This window comes from Hemiscyllium ocellatum, chromosome 34 (genome assembly GCF_020745735.1).
Source record: "Hemiscyllium ocellatum isolate sHemOce1 chromosome 34, sHemOce1.pat.X.cur, whole genome shotgun sequence".
NCBI classification, from domain to species: Eukaryota; Metazoa; Chordata; class Chondrichthyes; order Orectolobiformes; family Hemiscylliidae; genus Hemiscyllium; species Hemiscyllium ocellatum.
This window is the reverse complement of record NC_083434.1, coordinates 8,351,095-8,370,694: the sequence shown is the minus strand read 5'-3', so window position 1 is coordinate 8,370,694 and position 19,600 is coordinate 8,351,095. Positions and strand designations below refer to the sequence as shown.

Sequence of the window (19,600 nt, the reverse complement as noted above, 5' to 3'; positions counted from 1 at the left end):
CATGGTGCTCCAGCTCTCTTTCCATTTAACATCTCACCATCAAATATTTCTCCGTGCACCCGAGCTAGCTGATATTGTAAGTAGTTTTTGCACCTTACTGTTTCCTCAGTGGCTACCATGCATTTCAAAGATGGCACCAGCTTATTATTGTACCCTCTTTTCATATTTTCCTGTTCTCATTCATTAGTAGCATTGTGAATGACAGCATGGTGGCTCAGTGGTTCGCACTGCTGCCTCAGCACCAAGGTCCCAGGTTCGATTCCAGCATCAGGCGACTGCCTGTGTGGAGTTTACACGTTCTCCCCGTGTCTGCGTGGGTTTTCTCCGGGTGCGCCAGTTTCCTCCCACAGTCCAAAGATGTGCAGGTCAGGTGAACTGGCCATGCTAAATTGTCCATAGTGTTAGGTGCACTCGTCAGAGGGAAATGGGTCCGGGTGGGTTACTCTTCGGAGGATCGGTGTGGACTGGTTGGGCTGAAGGGTCTGTTTCCACACTGTAGGGGATCTAATCATTACAGCATATGCATTACATATTATTAAATTTGTTACAATGAGAGTGTTGCAATTTATGGTCGTCATACACTATTTTCTTAAGTGTTCATGAGGAGCTATAAAGCCAAAGATGTCTATGAAGTTAGGTTTCTCACCTCCCTATGTTGTTCCCCCCACCTGTAACAGGTACTAACAGGTACACTGAGGAGACTTCAGGAGGCCTAAACTTTGAGAAAGGAACATCAGTGAAAAGAAGCAACAGGAGCGGGGAACGGAGGAATAATGGGCCGACCAGAATACTCCTTCAAGCACACGCATGGCGGGAGATCTGGGATTGATATTGTAAACAACCTGCACACAAAATATTGCTTTCTGAGTATTTCCAATTCTTTGAAAAACTTAAGAGCATGAGGAACTCTCTGTGATGTACGCTAGTTACTGTAGAGAACTTCAGTAAAACTGTGTGTATCCCCTTTCAAGTATACTACTGGATTTTTGTTGCTATTTGTAGTAGAGCTGTCCTTTATAGACCTAAGCATGGATGTGTTCTAATTAACGTGATGGAACTCTGAGTCTTCAAAGTGTGAGGGTCTGTTTTGTCTGATATCACTGAATTAGTTGCACCGTTCTCAATGGATAGAATCTTACCCTTGTGTTGAGGGTTCCTGCAAGAACATGGGCCACACATGTATCTGTGCAAGTGGCTGACTGTGCACAATCACAGGGTGCCCAGTCAATTAGTTAGCAAAGACAAGGGCATTGGCATGGTGGGCAAGTGCAGGAATTTGCTGACCCTAACATTACTTCCTGGGGTCAGACTGTGTTTGGGTAGGTATCCCCTTCCTATCATCCTATAGCAATTGTTACTTATTAGTTGTGTGTAATCCTTAAGAGTGCTGTTGCCCACCCTGCTCACCTTTGCATCGTCACTGCCTGGATCCCCAAAAGACCTGTGAACCTCACAATGGTTATTCACCATTACTTGCTATGTCCCAGAAAAGACAGCGAGTGCTCCCCAAGGTTCAACAAAGCTTTTCTATAAGCCCTGTTCCAGGCTCCCCAGGAATACTGGAGGGTCCTTCTTTCAAGTAATAGCAACAGGAGGCCCTGAGATGGGATTGAGTCTAGTGTTATGAAATGGCCTCAGCATCTCCTATATTTGGCAAGGATATGTGACAAGCTGTCGTCACTGAAGTGCAAGTGGAGAGGGAGGCAGAGAAGGAGTTTGGGTACTAGGCTTGAGCATCACATGGTACACTTAGGCTGACTGTGTGGGACCTGGTTAAAGCTGTGAAAGTTGCACCCGTTGCAAGATGATGCATGTCTGGAACACATACTAGGAAGGGCACAGGAGTAGTCACAGGCATACATTGTCATTAAGTGCCCATTCAAGTAACATTTAATCCTTCTATCCATTTTCAGGGCAAAAGAACACATCACGCTGAGGGGTGCTTCAAGATTGGTGGTGACCTGCCTACGCATCTACATATTGACACCTGTTGAAGACGAAGGTGTCAAATTAGCAGGTGAGCCATACCGTTAAAAAGGGAGAGTCCCACGACATGAGAGTGAGGATTCTCCCAGTCTGGTGTGGAGAACTGAGCAAACAGAAGATACACATGGTCCATTGATGGGAATATGGATTGTGCACACTGTAGACTAGTGGATTGAAGGAGGTAAGAAAGATGGAACCACAGCAAGATGCCATGAGGTTGTCATCTTAGGTTGCTAAAAGGGTCCGCTGTGGCTTCTCCTCCCCTCTGTTAGTGACCTCAATGTCTCCAGCAGATGAGGGAGAACCTCAGCAGGTTACAGTCCTCTAGGTCTCAGACGAGAGGACAACCACCAAGGACATCTCAGACAATGGAATATAGAGGTCAGCAGGCTGCTTCACTTTGTGGTCGATGTTGGGTTCTACAAAAATGCTTTAGAATTAAGAACAAACTTAAAACTCTAACAGAGTCAAAATTTATTTTCTTTATCAAAGGCACTTCACAACATTTGAGGGCCACCTTTTGATTTTGGGGGCTAATTTTTAATTTTCCAGGGCTCCTTCTCAGTTCATGCTGACCCATTAATTAGGTGATGCAGTCCTATAGTAACAATACCCTCTACATTTTTGTTGACTTATGGATATCTACACACACACAGAAGCAGAACGAGGAGAAGTTATCAGCATCCTCAATAATTATCAACACCCCATTAAACCTGAAGCCACAACACATTAGGAAAAGAAATTTACTCAACAACAGTGTTTAAATTCAAATAACTTCCCTTTTTATTGCATGTCAAATTTAAATTTGACAATTGACAGTGTTAATTACTAGAGTATCCATTATGTTTTTTTCATTAAGCAGTATCTGCTGAACTTATACAGCCTTCAGATAGAGTTTACACATCCACTTTTACAGAATCTCCTCAGAGCTTTCAAAGTTTCCTGGTTAGCTGACTAATAGCTGACTCATCCTTTGTTGACAGATTTAAAACAGTTCCCTCTTCATTGTAGCCTCCTCCTCCCACACCACATCTCTTGCAAATCTTTTCTCCCACGTCTTTTTGCAACTGCCTTTCCCTCCATTTCCCTTGCAGCCTCCTTTTGTCCCAACACATTCTGAATCCTGCATTTTCTGCCACACCCCTCTTTCAACCTCCTTCTCCCACCCTGTTGGAGCCTCCTCCTTCCCCATCTGTGGCCTCTTTCTCCACCAAGTACAGGCATTGGTTCACTGCCTAATGTGAGTTCTCCTAAGGAGCTGAAATAGGTGAGTTATATAAGCTTTTGGCACTGACAGCCATCTCAGACATTGGCTCTCTGACATTTGCAGGTAGTTGCTCCATCTAAATGACATACTAAATGAGTATTTTGCATCAGTATTTACTGTGCAAAAGGTCATGGAAGATATAGAATGTAGGGAAATGGATGGTGACATCTTGAAAAATGTTGGTATTACAGAGAAAGAAGTGCTGGATGTCTTGAAATGCATAACAATGGATAAATCCCCAGGACCTGACCAGGTGTACTCTAGAACTCTGTGGGAAGCTCTGGAAGCGATTGCTAGGCCTCTTACTGAGACATTTATATCAGCGGTAGTCACAGGTAAGGTGCCGGAAGACTGGAGGTTGGCTAACGTGGTGCCACTATTTAAGAAAGATGGGAAGGACAAGCCACGGGGCTATAGACCAGTGAGCCTGACATTGGTGGTGGGCAAGTTGTTGAAGGGAATCCAGAAGGGCAGGATGTACATGTACTTTGGAAAGGCAAGGACTGGTTAGGGATAGCCAACATGGCTTTACGCGCGGGAAATCATATCTCACAAACTTTCAGTCGTTGGATTAGATTCCCTACAGTGTGGAAATAGCCCCTTCGGCCCAACCAGTCCACACCAACCCTCCAAAGAGTAACCTATCCAGACCCATTTCCCCTCTGACTAATGTACCTAACACTATGGGCAATTTGGCATGGCCAATTTACCTGACCTGCACATCTTTGGACTGTGGGAGGAAACCGGAGCACCCGAAGGAAATCCACGTAGACACTGGGAGAATGTGCAACTCCACATGGACAGTCGCCCGAGGCTGGAATCGAACCTGGGACCCTGGTGCTGTGACTTTGAGCCACCGTGCTGCCCCAAACTTGATTGAGTTTTTTGAAGAAGTAACATAGTGGTTTGATGAGGCAGAGCAGTGGACGTGATCTATATGGACTTCAGTAAGGTGTTCAATGAGGTTCCCCATGGGAGACTGATTAGCAAGGTTAGATCTCACGGAATACAGGGAGAACTAGCTATTTGGATACAGAACTGGCTTAAAGATAGAAGACAAAGGTGGTGGTAGAGAGTTGTTTTTCAGACTGGAGCCCTGTGACTAGGGGAGTGCCACAAGGATCGGTGCAGGGTCTAGCACTTTTCATCATTTATATAAATGATTTGGACGTGAGCATAAAAGGTATTGTTAGTAAGTTTGCAGATGACACCAAAATTGGAGGTGTAGTGGACAGCGAAGAAGGTTACCTCAGATTACAACAGGATCTTGATCAGATGGGCCAATGGGCTGAGAAGTGGCAGATGGAGTTTAATTTAGATAAATGTGAGGTGTTGCGTTTTGGGAAAGCAAATCTTAGCGGGACTTATACACTTAATGGTAAGGTCCTAGGGAATGTTGCTGAACAAAGAGACCTTGGAGTGCAGGTTCAAACTCCTTGAAAGTAGAGTCGCAGGCAGATACGATAGTGAAGAAGACATTTGGTATGCTTTCCTTTATTGGTCAGAGTATTGAGTACAGGAATTGGGAAGTCATGTTGCGGCTGTACAAGACATTGCAAGTGAGCATTACAACACACTCCCGTTAAACCTGGTTAAACCAGTTTGGTTCCCAACATTCATATCTTTACTGGTTTTAACTGAAATAGAAAGACTTAACTAATTGTAAATGTACTTATCTAAAGGTGGAAAAGCATATCAGAAATACTGCAGCATTTGATATATGTGGACAATTTTACAAATCCTCATTAATCAGAAGTATAAGTTAAACATTTGGCCTATCATGCTCCTAACCCACCTCCATTACCGCACTAACTTTTACTTTGAAAATGGCTTTCAACATCCCACTTCAACTTCAGTTTAGTTATTCAATGATTTTCTCATCTTTGGGCAGCATAAAGCAACATCAGGCATGTAATTTTGCATCAGTATTTTTTTATCAAGTGTTCACTGTGGAGAAGGACATGGAAGATACAGAACGTGGGGAAAATGTCTTGAAAAATGTAGATAAATCCCCAGGACCTGATCAGGTGTACCCGAGAACTCTGTGGGAAGCGAGGGAAGTGATTGCTGGGTGTCTTGCAGAGATATTTGAATCATCGATAGTCACAGGTGAGGTGCGGGAACACTGGAGGTTGGCAAATGTCGTGCCACTGTTTAAGAAATGTGGTAGGGATAAACCAGGGAACTATGGACCAGTGAGCCTAAATTCAGTGGTGGGCAAGTTGTTGGAAGGAATCCTGAGGGATAGGATGTACGTGTATTTGAAAAGGCAAGAACTGATTAGGGATAGTCAGCATGGCTTTGTGTGTCAGAGATCATGTCTCACAATCTTGACTGAGTTTTTTGAAGAAGTAACAAAAAAGATTGATGAGGGCAGAGAGGTGGCTGTGATCTTGATTGACTTCAGTTCGACAAGGTTCCCCATGGGACACTGGTTAGCAAGGTCTCATGGAATACAGGGACAACTTGCCATTTAGATACAGAACTGGCTCGAAAATAGAAAACAGCGGGTAGTGGTGAAAGGTTGCTGTTCAGACTGGAGATCTGTGACCACAAAGATTGATGCTGGGTCCACTACTTTTTGTCACTTGTATAAATGATTTGGATGTGAACATAGGAGGTATAGTTGGAGGTGTAGTGGACAGCAAAGAAGGTTACCTCAGATTACAACAAGTTCTTGATCAGATGGGCCAATGGGCTGAGGAGTGGCAGATGGAGTTTAATTTAGGTATTGTGAGATGTTACATTTTGGGAAAGCAAATCTTAGCAGGATTTATACACTTAATGGTCAGGTCCTGGGGAATGTTGCTGAACAAGGAGACCTTGGAGTGCAGGTTCATAGCACCTTGAAAGTAGAGTCGCAGGTAGTCAGGACAGTGAAGAAGCGTTTGGTATACTTTCCTTTACTGGTCAGAGTATAGGAGTTGGGAGGTCAAGTTGCAGCTGCATAGGACATTGATTAGGCCACTGTTGGAATATTGTGTGCAATTCTGGTTGCCCTCCTATCAGAAGATGTTGTGAAACTTGAAAGGGTTCAGAAAAAGATTTCCAAGGATGTTGCCAGGGTTGGAGGAATTGAGCTATCGGGAGAGGCTGGGTCTGTTTTCCTGGAGATTTTCACTTGAGTTGGAGTTTGAGGGGTGAACTTATAGAGGTTTATAAAATAATGAGGGGCATGGATATGATAAATACACAGTGTGTTTTCCCTGGGGTGCAGGAGTCCAGAACTAGAGGGCATAAGTTTACGGTGAGAGGGGAAAAATATAAAAGGGGCCTAAGAGGCAACTTTTTCACACAGAGGATGGTGCATGTATGGAATGAGCTGCCAGAGGAAGTGCCAGGTGCTGGCAGGTCGAACTAGATTGGGTTAGGATATCTAGTCGGCATGGACGAGTTGGACTGAAGGATCTGTTTCCATGCTGTACATCTCTATAACTCTTTGACACAATACAGATTTTGTGGCATGCTTGCATATGTATTTTATTGAGTATATACTGAGTAAGCCCTGTTCAGCTGTCTGGCTTAAGCAATCAATTCATCAATTTACCTGTGCCTTTGCTTCAATAAATCATTTTCCCTCATTATGTTTTGTCCAACACTTCATATCACTTTGTGAAAAAGTAAGTTATAGCCTGAGAAGGCGTATTCAGGGACATGAGCCACAATACCCTGTTAGCTCTGAGGTTCTATGGTGTTATGCTATTGAGTGGAAGGGTGTAAATTAGTTCCTTGAATTTGTTTTGGACTTTTGTCTGGGATGCCTTACTATTAAAAGATGGATTGAGATGGTGTGGTATCAAGAAATAGCCGAAAGGCTGGACCCTAACAATATTCAGGCAATAGTATTGAAGACTTGTGCTCCAGAACTAACTGCACCCTAGCCAAGCTATACCCCAATATGGTTACAACACTGACATTGATGTGGAAATGTGGAAAACTGCCCAGATATGTGCTGTCTACAAAAACTAATTTTTGTTAGATGACCAATTACCTTCTCCTCTGCCTACTCCTGATCATTGGCAAAAAGATGCAGGAGGTCGCATCCAGTGCTGTCAAGCAGCATTTGTTGAGCAATAATCTTCAAATTGATGCAGAGTTCAGGTTCTGCCAGGGGCGCTGAGCTCCTCACCTCATTACAGCCTTGGTTCAAACATGGACAAAACAGTTGAAGCACAGGGATGAGATGAGAGTGACCGTCCTTGGCATCAAGCAGCATTTAACTAAACATGGCATCAATGAAGCCAAACAAAATTGGAGCTCGTGGATATCAGAGGGCAAGCTTCCTGTAGTGTCCTCAGCCTAACCGTTTTCAGGCATTTAGAGTCACAGAGATGTACAGCATGGAAACAGACCCTTCGGTCCAACTTGTCCATGCCGACCAGATATCCTAACCTCTATAAAGGTTAATAAAATCATGATAGGCATGAACAGGAGAAATTGACAAGTTCTTTTCCCTGGGGTGGGGAGCCTAGAACTGGAGGGCATAGGTTTAGGATGAGAGGAGAGAAATTTAATAGGGACCCCTCAGGGGCAACTTTTTCACACAGAAGGTGGTGCGTGTATGGAATGAGCTGGCATAGAAACTGGTGGGGGTTGGTACAATTCCAACATTTAAAAGGCATCCGAATGGGCATATAAATAGGAAGGGTTATAAGGGATGTGGACCAAGTGCTGGCAATTGGGATTTGATTAGATTAGGATATCTGGTCGGCATGGACGAGTCGGACCAAAGGGTCTGTTTCCGTGCTGGACATCTCGATGATTCTAAATGCCTGAAAACAGTTAGATCTAGGACACTGATATCAGGATATCTTCTCAAAAGACATTCCCACTGTTTCACCATATCCCTTCCTGCTGTACACCAGATGGAAGTAATCTGATAGGCTGAATGGTCTGATTATGCTGCAAGCTCAAATATTGGACAAGGTGAGCAAGCCTTGCCTGTGCCTGCGCTGAAAATGTGTTGCTGGAAAAGCGCAGCAGGTCAGGCAGCATCCAAGAAACAGGAAATTCGACGTTTCGGGCAACACATTTTCAGCTCTGATCTCCAGCATCTGCAGACCTCACTTTCTCCTTGTCTGTACCTGCACTTGAGAAAAATTCCATCAGAATGTACACCATTCCTCTGGGTGGATCCCATTCAGTCTATTCACTCAGAGCTGGATGAGATTCTTTATGTCCAAGGGAATGAAAGATTCTCAGGGGCTATGCAGGAATGTTCACCAATGATCTTCCCTCCATCGGAAGATCAGAATTGTGGATGTGCGATAATCAGTGAACAATGTTCATTACAATTCACGACTTTAGATATAGAAACAATCCATTTCCATGTGTAGCAAGACCTGGACAATATCCAGGCATGAAAATGTGTTGCTGGAAAAGCGCAGCAGGTCAGGTAGCATCCAAGGAACAGGAGAATCAACGTTTCGGGCATGAGCCAATATCCAGGCATGAGTTGAAAAGTGGCAAAAACAAATGTTCCACACAAATGCCAGATAATGACCATCTCCAACAAGAGACTAAGCCTTACCATTGCAATTTGACAATGGCATTACTGTTGCTGAATCGCTACCCATCAACATCGTGCAGGATAACAATAACCAAAAGCCGAAAGGGACTAGCCATATAATAGTCATATAACTAGTATGGTTGCAAGTGCAGTTCAGAGGCTGAGAACTCTGCAGTGATTCACTCACTTCCTGATTGCACCACCTCGAAGACACAAGTCTTCTTGTGATGGAATACTCTCTACTTTGCTGATCAAATGCAGCTCCAAAAACTTGTTGCCATCCAGAACAAAATAGGTCATTGATATCAAACTATGGTCGGTGTGCTTTCATTCCCATTCTCATTCCATTTTTAGCATGGTCTGGGGGGGGGAGGGGAACGGTTTCTTTCCCAACTGGGTCTGCAGTGCATGGCAGACTGATCCTATGAGGGTCTGCATGTCCAGCCTGTGAAGGATATGTCCTTCCGAACTTGGCCAGCTGGGTCATTTGTGGTGCTACTGAATTAGTTTTGTGATAGATATTTAATTTTTCACCCAGAATTCACCCTGTGGCCTTGAAACCAACTGTGATTTTCCAAGTGGTGTTCAACACAGATAATTACTGAATCATTAACTGAGAGACAGTGGTAAATCATAATCAACAGGAGGTCCCCTTCACTATTTCTGATCCAAAGTCTCAGGAGTCCATGGAAACTGGAGTCACTTTCATGGACTGGCTATCAGATTCCAGCATTATAAACATGCATTGAGCTGAAATGCATTGACCCACCACCCAAAAGCTGAAGAATCCACATTTGTTTGTGATGCTCCTTTCAAACCCACTTCTGTGAAATGTTGAAGATTCTGCTCATCCTACTGTTCAGAACGAGTTTCAGTCAAGTATGATTACAGGTGCCCTCTCAGATGAAGAGTAATCTGGACTCAAAACATTAGCTTGCTGTCTTTCCACAGATGTTGCTTGAGCTGTTGTGATTTCCAGCATTTGTTGGTTTCAGTACAAATCCCAGCGTCTGCAGTAGTTTGCTCCTACATTATGACTACAGATGGAGTAGCTGATGAGCCTTTAAGAAGATCAAGCTGCCTTGATCATGTAATGGCAACAACAATTCTGTGCCCTTACCAGGCAACTTGGAGAATGCAGATGGAGCGCTGCAACTGCTGAGGTTAGTGTACTAATCCGATGAATCATGGCCCAGACTCCACCCCCACACCCAAAACTCTGCTTCCAGCAATCTCTTGTCCAAGATTCTTTCTCTGTTAGGGAAAAAGAAAACCACGTGGAAAAACTGAATTCACTGTTAGTGCATTTTTCGAAATCTGGGAGGTTTGCTTCACCAAAAGAAAATATGAATTAGATGAAAAAAAATACATTGTTTAATATTAAGTACTTTTATACTTCACAATTAATAAAAATAGATTTTTATCTACAAAAGAATACATTTTCAATTGATTTACTTACCCGAAAATTATTCAACATTAACACTGCCGCGTCCATACTCCCATCATTGCAGTTCACAAAGGCAACCTGCCTCCCACAGATCCAACTTACACTAAACTTGCATCACTTCAGCTCATCATTCTTCGCCAACCCTTCCAGTTTATGTAAGCAGTCTTCATCCTCTCCTTCTCCCTCCCTCTCATTGGCTAGCAACATGAAAGCACACAAGTTAGGAGGTAATTTTCTGGCATTGATTGTCTAACCAAACAGTAGAAAACAGAGATTAGGCATAAATCAGTGGCAATTGTTTTACCAGGCTGTGACTAAGGGGCTATTGCAAGAATCAGTACTTGGTGCAATAGCTGTTCACAATATATATTAATAATTTGGATATGGAACCAAATTTCCAGATGATACAAATTTTAAACTGGAATGTGTGCTGTGAGGAAGATGTAAAGTTACTTCTGGAGGATTGGGACAGGTTTAGTGATTGGGCAAGAATATAACTAATGGAATATATTGCAGAAAAATGTGTGATTATCCACTTTGATAGGAGAAATAAATGTCAAGAGGTTGGAAAGTGTAGTTAAACAAAGGTCTAGGCATCTTTCTTAATAACATGCAGGTTCAGCAAGGTATTTGGAAAGCTAATGGAATGTTAATCTTTTTATTGCAATGAGGACTAGTGAACTCTTGTTCCAATTGTACAGGAGTCTGTTTAAACTGCACTTGGATTGCAGTGTGGAATTTTGATCATCCTGCCTCAGGTAAGATATTATTACCATGGAGGGAATGCTGTTAAGATCCACCAGACTTGTTTCTGGGAAGGTGGATCTGCCCTTAAATGAGAGATTGCCCAAACTGGGTTTGTATTCTGTACATTTTGAAGAATGGGAGGTTTTGTTGAAATTTACAAAATATTTAAAAGGATAGACTGGCAAGATGCTTCTCCTTTTTTGGGAATCTAAAACCAGGAGGCAGAATTTTATCTAAGTAAGAGGGCTGCTATTTAGGACTGAAATGGTGATATATAGTTTTTAGACAAATGGCTTGGAGTCCTTGGAATTCCGTACCAAGAGGGCTGTGGAAGCACAGTCTTTGAGTATATTTGAGATCAATTGATTACTGATTATCAATGGCATAAAGGTTTATGAGGATAAAGTTTATCACCAGCCATGATCATATCAAATGGTGGAGCAACCTCTATTGAGTGAATGGCCTTCTTCTGTTCCCATGTTATGATGTCAACATCCATCACTTCACTGACATTTAACAGCAGGCTGATTGAGTGATAGGCAGGGTTGGATTTTGTTATGCCCTTTGTACAGTGGACCTACCTGGACAATTTCCCACCTTTTTGGGTAGATGCCAGTGCTGTAACTATACTGGAACAGATTAGTAAGAGCACAGGTAGTTCTGGAGCAAATGTTTTCAGCAATACATTCTGGATGCTTGTAGGGTCCATAGCCCTAGCTGTATCCACCTGTACACAACTATTTCTTCATGATACTTGGAGTGAATTGAAATGGCTGAAGACCAGTTTATCTGATGGTCAGGATCATGAGGAGGTGCAATTGGTTATGGATTGTAAGTCTTGGCTGATGATGTTTGCAACTACCTTTTGTACTGGCGCGCAGGGCTGTGCTGCCATTTACAATGCGGGTATTCTTGAAAAAGCCTCTTTGTTTGGTTGCCCACCAAAATTACTACAGTACAGCAGAGCGTTTATCTGATCTGATCAGTGGTAGCGTTTCTTAACTGTGTTTCCATACCTGTGCCAAGGTGCTGTTCAGCATTTTCTTACCCCTATTTTACAGCGTCACCAGCTTTCTTTCAGGTATGACTGGTGCTGCTCCTGCCTCTGTTTCCTTTTTTAAAACTTCAAAAATATACTTTATTTATAATATCATTCAGTACATAGTCAGTCACACAGTTCAGCTCTGTACAGTAGCATATGAAGGAACAAACAAACAGTGGGTTTGACTTTATGCAGCAAATAAACCAAAGGCATTTGTTACATTACAGTAGACCCCTGTACCCACGGGGAATATATTCCTGGACCTACCACGGATAGGAGCAAACCCATTCATTTCAATGGGAAATCTACCTTCCCTATAATAAGTTCAGAGTGTGGTAATCCACTGGTAACTGAAACCGCAGAGAACAATTCCGCCGATATAGGGTGTGGTTGCCTTGTGTATTTACATACGTTTGAGGCACCTGATAACTGAATGGACCCCCGTTTAACTTTGGCAGAACGACCTTAAGATGGTGGTCTTTCCCCACTGCACCTTGGTGGCAGCTGTCCAAAGCTTTAATGCGTCCCTCAGCACATAGTCCTGGACCTTGGAATGTGCCAGTCTGCAACACTAAGTTGAGGTCTACTCATTGCTCTGGAAGACCTACACTCACCATTGAACCAGCCCCTGGCATTATGGTAATAGTGGAATAAAAACAGTTTGTATTCTTCACCCACTCTTTGTTTTGGTTAGTTTGACATTCATTAAGCGAAATAAATTGGAGTTTAAAAGAACATTGTGACCTTTCTCATAGAAAAAAAACGCTTGCTCAAAATTGTTGAAAATAGCATTTGGATAGCAGTCGTCATTTAAACTATCCATAACGATAACAATGCTGGGAGTGCACACACTGAAGGCGGACCATTCGGATATTGCCAGCAAAATCTGGTTACACGAAGGCATATTGAGTCATTCTGCAATTCAAATGAGGGGGAAAAAAATGAACCCCTCGGGGAAGGCTGACTCAATCCGAAGCGTTACCTCTGATCTCTCTCCACTGATGCTGTTGGACCCGCCGAGCTTTTCCAGCAATTTCCGTTTTTTGCCATGACATCTTTCTTGCGACGCAGACGGCCCACGGGATAGGAGAAGATGTGTTTATTTTTGGAGTTGACTGTGTGATCCCGGCGGCGGGCGTCTAGCTGGGGATTCGCTGTCTGGAAAGGTGAGCTGTGATTGAGGGAGTGCTGCTGCTGCTGCCGGGTCTCTTGGCAGAGAGAGCGCGTGCCGCGCCGGTGGAACGTTGTGTTACTGATGGAACGTTGTGTTGCTGATGGTATCGTGTCTCAACGTTCTAACCTGGAACGCCGTGTCTGGGGGCATTGTGTGCGAGCCAGGCCCGAGCGGCTTCTCTCTCTCTCTCTCTCTCTCTGCTGCAAGCCTTGTGCTGCGTCTCTTTCAAATTTCCTCGATGTATTTTTCCATTTGCCATTTTCACTCTCCCATATTCAGAAACGTATGTGCGTTATAACCCTGTAAACGATGTTTTGCTTTGTTGCTGTGGCAAGTTGGGCGCGTGCTGCTCTCTCCGTTCCCCCCCCCCCAACAAGAAAGACCGCCTTTAAATTGCTGGAGCAGACTGATGCAATCTCCTTTCTCCTTCACTTGAACCCTCTCTCATATGTTGGATTGCTTCGAGCCAATTCTTAAATTCCGTGATCTGCCACCGAGCAGCAGGAACTACCACGTGCTTCAGTGCGCCGGTCAAGGGGAGTATAAAATTTCTCGCCCGAAAGCCGCAGGTTATAAGAGGACTGTCTGCCTTGTTGATTGTTTGAGAGGGTGGAGAGAATCGGCTACAGAAAGGTACAGAATTGTCCTTTGGTTATTTTTCGAATGGTGGGTGCTTTGACTGTGTCACTTTGCAAGTGTTGATCGGCTTTTGCTGGTTTCTGGATGTTGTCCTAATGTTGTCATTTAAGACTCGTACGCTGAGACGTTTTGCTGTGTTTTTGATTTTTTTTTACAGTCTGTTGAAATGCAGCACGTTCTCGGAATTAATGAATCGTTACGTTGTATTTAGCAGAACGAAGGGATATTCTCTGCACAGTCCCAAGAATTTGGGTTTAACCAACATTAAATGGTCACCTTGGTACTGCATGTCGTTGCTTCTGGTTCTTTGTTGAGTGCATGCCTGGCGATTCCGACCTGTGATTTGTTGTACAGAATTGAAAATAAATGAAACTATAACAGTGTACAAATGGGAGGACAATTGTTACAATTGTCTATATGTCATTGATACATCATGTGGCAACACAATGAAGTCTTAAAATAACTTGCTTAAAACTTGTCCTTGGGATGTAGGCCGATACTTCTCAACCTTGATTGCATTTAGTCAGAGAGATATATCGCCCCGTGACTGGCGGTTTCTAACTCAATCTTTTGCATACCGTGTGATAATGATGCTCCCAAAATGTGATTGGGTTGTAAATTTTCGGACCATGGTTCAGCAAGGATGAAACTATTTGGGAACTGTTTGTACATTTTGAACTGATGTGTGACCTGCTGGCAATGTTAGAATTAATGGGGATTCTTTGCTGACGTTGTTCTTTGGATCAGAGGTTGGGAGGCGGTGAAGCAAACATGGTGATGTGTGAAAGTATGTTTTGCTGTCACAGTGCAATAGTGTTCCACACGAAGACCAGCTGCAAAGCAAAGGAACTGGATGCCAATCTTTTAAATTGTCCTGGTCCTTCAACTTGAGTGATCCACCTACTAGAAACCTATCTAGTTCATTATTTACCAAAGATGTGAAACTTGTGTATGGTGGAGTGACCTTGAGGAGTCAGGGGTTGAGTGGAACACATTTCTGTTTTAGTCCCTGTGTTAATGTGGTTAGTCTAATCAGGGCTCTGGTCACTGCTAACCTTAATCTGCCAATGGTGCGAATCTTGCTGATCATGGTGCTGTTGAAGGTCAGAAAAACATGGTCAAAGTTACTTCTATTGATACTGACCATTGCCTGGTAATTAGCTGACACAATGCTAAATTGTCACTTATTCATCAGAGCTCAGCACTGCAATTGCCATATTCCACTTGAGATGAGGGAAGATGATCAATATACTTGCTGAAGACAGCTGGGCATAACTATGCAACCAAATCCTAGGTAACCATTAGCTAACCGTCAACATCAGTAATCACCATCTGGGTTGAAAATGATTTAACTTGAATCATTTTGTCAGTAACTGCTATTGACTACAATTTTTCTAAGAACTGCTCTGTCACACTTGCCACTTACTGCCTTGATGCTAAGGATGATAATTTTTTCCTGGTGTTTAGCTCTTTTTCATTCAATTCTGAGACAAGGCTACAATGAGACCAAAAGCTGAATGGTTCTGCTCACACATGCATTGAGCATCAGACAGGAGGTATTCAGATATACATGGGCTCTGTTGGTATTATTGAGCACCATTAGCTACTTTTGGGATGGATTTAGTGCAGTTTATGATGGAGATTGATCTGTTTAATGTTAGCAGATACAAGATAACTAACTCTTTGTTGTGGTTCTGTTCGCCGAGCTGGGAATTTGTGTTGCAGACGTTTTGTCCCCTGTCTAGGTGACATCGTCAGTGCTTGGGAGCCTCCTGTGAAGCGCTTCTGTGATCTTTCCTCCGTCATCTATAGTGGTTTGTCTCTGCCGCTTCCGGTTGTCAGTTCCAGCTGTCCGTTGCAGTGGTCGGTATATTGGGTCCAGGTCGAGGTGCTTATTGATTGAATCTGTGGATGAGTGCCATACCTCTAGGAATTCCCTGGATGTTCTCTGTTTGGCTTGTCCTATAATAGTAGAAGAAAAGGACAACCAACTCTCATTCCTAGACATGATGGTACAGAGAACACCGAACGGAGAATTCACCACAAAGGTATACAGGAAAGCCACACACACAGACCAAGTCCTGAACTATGAAAGCAACCACCCCAACATACACAAAAGAAGTTGCATCAGGACACTATTCAAAAGGGCCACAACACACTGCAGTACACCAGAACTGCAAAAAGAGGAAGAAGAACACTTATACAATGTATTCGCCAAAAACAGATACCCGTGCAATTTCATCAACAGATGCCTAAGGGAAAGACAACGGAACGAGGACATGCCACAACCCAAAGGACTAGCCACACTACCATACATCAGGAGCATTTCTGAACTGACAGCCAGACTACTGCGACCACTAGGACTCATAACAGCACACAAACCACTGCAGCTGAAACTGACACCCGGAAGCGGCAAGAACAAACCAATATAAATACCGGAAGAAACATCACAGCGCTTCACACGAGGCTCCAATAGCACTGATGATGTTCCCTAGCCAGGGAACGAAACGTTTGCAGCAAAAACTTCCAGCTCGGTGAGCAGAACCACAACAACGGATACCCGAGCTACAAATCTTCAATCAGATTTTAAACCAACAGCCACTCTCAGACAACAACTCACCAGAACTTAGGACCTGATACCCAGCGTGAGCAAAACTAATGTAGTGTACAAAATCCCATGCAAGGACTGCACAAAACACTACATAGGACAAACAGGAAGACAGCTAACGGTCTGCATCCATGAACACCAACTAGCCGTGAAGCGACATGACCAGCTATCCTTAGTAGCCACACACACAGATGACAAGCAACATGAATTCGACTGGGACAACACTACTATTATAGGACAAGCCAAATAGAGAACAGCTAGGGAATTCCTATAGGCATGGCACTCATCCACAGATTCTATCAATAAGCACATCGACCTGGACCCAATATACCGACCACTGCAGCGGACAGCTGGAACTGACAACCGGAAGCGGCAGATTCAAACCACTATAGATGACGGAGGAAAGATCACAGAAGTGCTTCACAGGAGCCTCCCAAGCACTGAGGATGTCACCTAGATAGGGGATGAAACGTCTGCAACACAAATTCCCAGCTCGGCGAACAGAACCACAACAACGAGCACCCGAGCTACAAATCTTCTCCCAAACTTTGAACTAACTCTTTGTCGCTGAAAATGTCACAATTTACCTGAAACAGAGAAGCAGTACTTTGGGTGATCAAATTCATTGTGCTACAGCTTGGGTATTTATTGTTTCATGACTCGATTCCTTAAAGAAATAGTAAAATGTGTTCATATTACTTAAATAAAGATGGAATCTTTAAAAAGAAGAATAGTGCACTATTCAGTAGAGCTAGATAAATTTATGAAGAGTTTTAATATGATACACTTGGATTGGTTCGCAACATTTTTATCTCGATGCAAAGTTGGGAAAATGTTTGTGTTTGAAACGATCAGATTTTAGAACAGTAGATTCTGCATATCAGAAAGATGTTGTGAAACTTGAAAGGGTTCAGAAAAGATTTATAAGCATGTTGCCAGGTTTGGAGGATTTGCACTATAGGGAGAGACTGAACAGGCTGGGGCTATTTTCCCTGGACCGTCAGAAGCTGAGGGGTGACCTTTATAGAGGTTTACAAAATTTTGAGGGGCATGGATAGGATAAATAGGCAAAGTCTTTTCCCTGGGGCTGGGGAGTCCAGAACTAGATGGCATAGGTTTAGGGTGAGAGGGGGAAAATATAAAAGAGACCTAAGGGGCAACTTTTTCACACAGGGTGGTATGTGTATGGAATGAGCTGCCAGAGGAAGTGGTGGAGGCTGGTACAATTGCAACATTTAAGAGGCGTTTGGATGGGTATATGAATAGGAAGGGTTTGGAGGGAAATGGGCCGGGTGCTGGCATGTGGGACTAGATTGGGTTGGGCTATCTGGTCGGCATGGACGGGTTGGGCTGACGGGTCTGGTTCTGTGCTGTACATCTCTATAACTCTATGACTGTAAGTATTTGTTACTGAACATAGATAACAAAAATGATTCCACACAAATACTTTGTGCCAAAAAAAACAAATCAAGGGGGAAGTTTAATGTTGCAATGATGAAAAATATCATTATGTTGCTAAGGATACCTCCTTTGACTCTTGAGTCAACCAAGTCCATTTTAGTAGTTCTGAAGGAGAGTTATTTTGACGAAAATTTGTTTCTCTCTCCATAAATGCTGTCAGAGCTGTTGAGTTTCTCCGCCTTCTGTGTTTGTTTCAGATTTCCAACATCTGCTTTCCTTTTATTCGATAGCACTCCATTGCTATTTGTCTGAATCTAACTGCATTGCCTTTTCTATTCTGCACCATTTGATTCTTAACACACTATTTTGAACAACATGTTGTTTTCCCACCTGGACCCCAAACATCAATAGCTTTAGGGGCCATGAAGGACCTTTTCCTTCTCCTCTTTGCCAACGTTATGGTGTTCTTTGGTGAAAAGATTCAGAGACATGGGGTAATAGTGACTGTTTTTAATATGTAGTCTTGAGTAAATCTTAACCAAGTATTGAGATGACTGAAGCCAATACTCCAAACCAACCCTTAACAAATATTTTCGTACTTCAGTACAATACAATGTCTCTCTCCTCAACTATTTTTTTCAGACTGAACCTGCCAAGGAATTGAGTATCACGCCCTGGAACTCTTCTTGTCACAGTACTAATTCTGTCATTGTGACAGATTTTGTCCCCACCCAAATGTCAGTTCACCTGCAGTTAAACCTTCATTTATTCCCCTTTTAACTCAGACTGTGGTACTATTTTTGGTCATCTTTACACCTTCACATTTCTTAAAATCTAACTGTCAAATTGCCATTGTTCATATTTCACTCCGTACCAATCTCACTTTTTTTCTCTTGTTCTTGTCACGGATTTATAGTGGCTCTCCAAAATCATAAATTTGTTTTGAATATCATAGTTAAAATAGTTCTCATTTCTCTGACTTTTATCATCTGTTGTCCCATATCAGTGATTTGGCAACAAACATCAGGACTCCTCACTTACTGCAGATCATCATATGAAATTTATATTCCCCACACTGTTTTTCATTACAACTTGACAACTGAGTAGTTCTCAAAGTGCCTTTTTGTAATAGGTGTTCTTCTGAAGAATGGACACTGGAGTCAAAACATTAACTTTATTTTCTCTCCATGGATGCTGCTATACCTGCTAAGTTTCTTGGTTTTAGTTTCAGATTTCCAGCATTCAGAATTCTTTTGTTTTATTTATGATAATCTTGTGAGTTTCTTTGCATGCAAAGTCATCAGATAGGTATGAATTTGGATTGTGCAGGGAAGGAACATTGTTAAATCTCCTTCAATCAAACAGATTCATGTCAGATCTTTGTCTCTACCAATGTACCTGGAAATTCCTTAATGTGCTGTTTGCAGCTGTGAGAGAGTGTTTCATCATCATCCAAACCTTCTCTAGTTTCCGCATATGCGCCTAAGCTGACTAATTTAAATTTGAGTTCTGAATTTGAATTTTTTAAGCTTGGTTACTTTGAAAATTTATTCAGATTTTATGAACCTTAATAGATATATTTTCCTACAGCTATATAGCCTATCTATGATTAAGAATGCACACAATCACATATTTACCAAAGACAGTGCTTACATGGGTGTAATTTGAACAGTTTGTTTACATTCTATACTGTGGGGCCACTGTTTCCTAGTTCTCCTGCAATGGGAGCACTGAGAGTTGAGGGACAGAGGGAACATTTGTGTCATTTTTCATTCCTAGG

General features: G+C 42.8%; 1 protein-coding gene across 7 annotated transcripts in view; it reads left to right on the top strand.

Annotated features, from left to right (window-relative positions):
• The first annotated feature begins 747 nt into the window (after positions 1-747).
• si:dkeyp-120h9.1 (Y+L amino acid transporter 2-like) overlaps positions 748-19,600 on the top strand; it is a 129,370-nt gene continuing 110,517 nt past the window's right edge. For 2 of the 7 annotated variants that reach the window (XM_060850266.1, XM_060850261.1), the window contains exon 1: positions 12,860-13,164. The gene's annotated coding sequence lies outside the window, so the exon portion shown is untranslated. Of the gene's footprint in view, positions 834-1,913; positions 2,018-3,226; positions 3,254-12,859; positions 13,839-19,600 lie in introns of those variants that run through there. The other 5 variants (XM_060850265.1, XM_060850260.1, XM_060850262.1 and 2 more) reach the window with 4 other exon arrangements.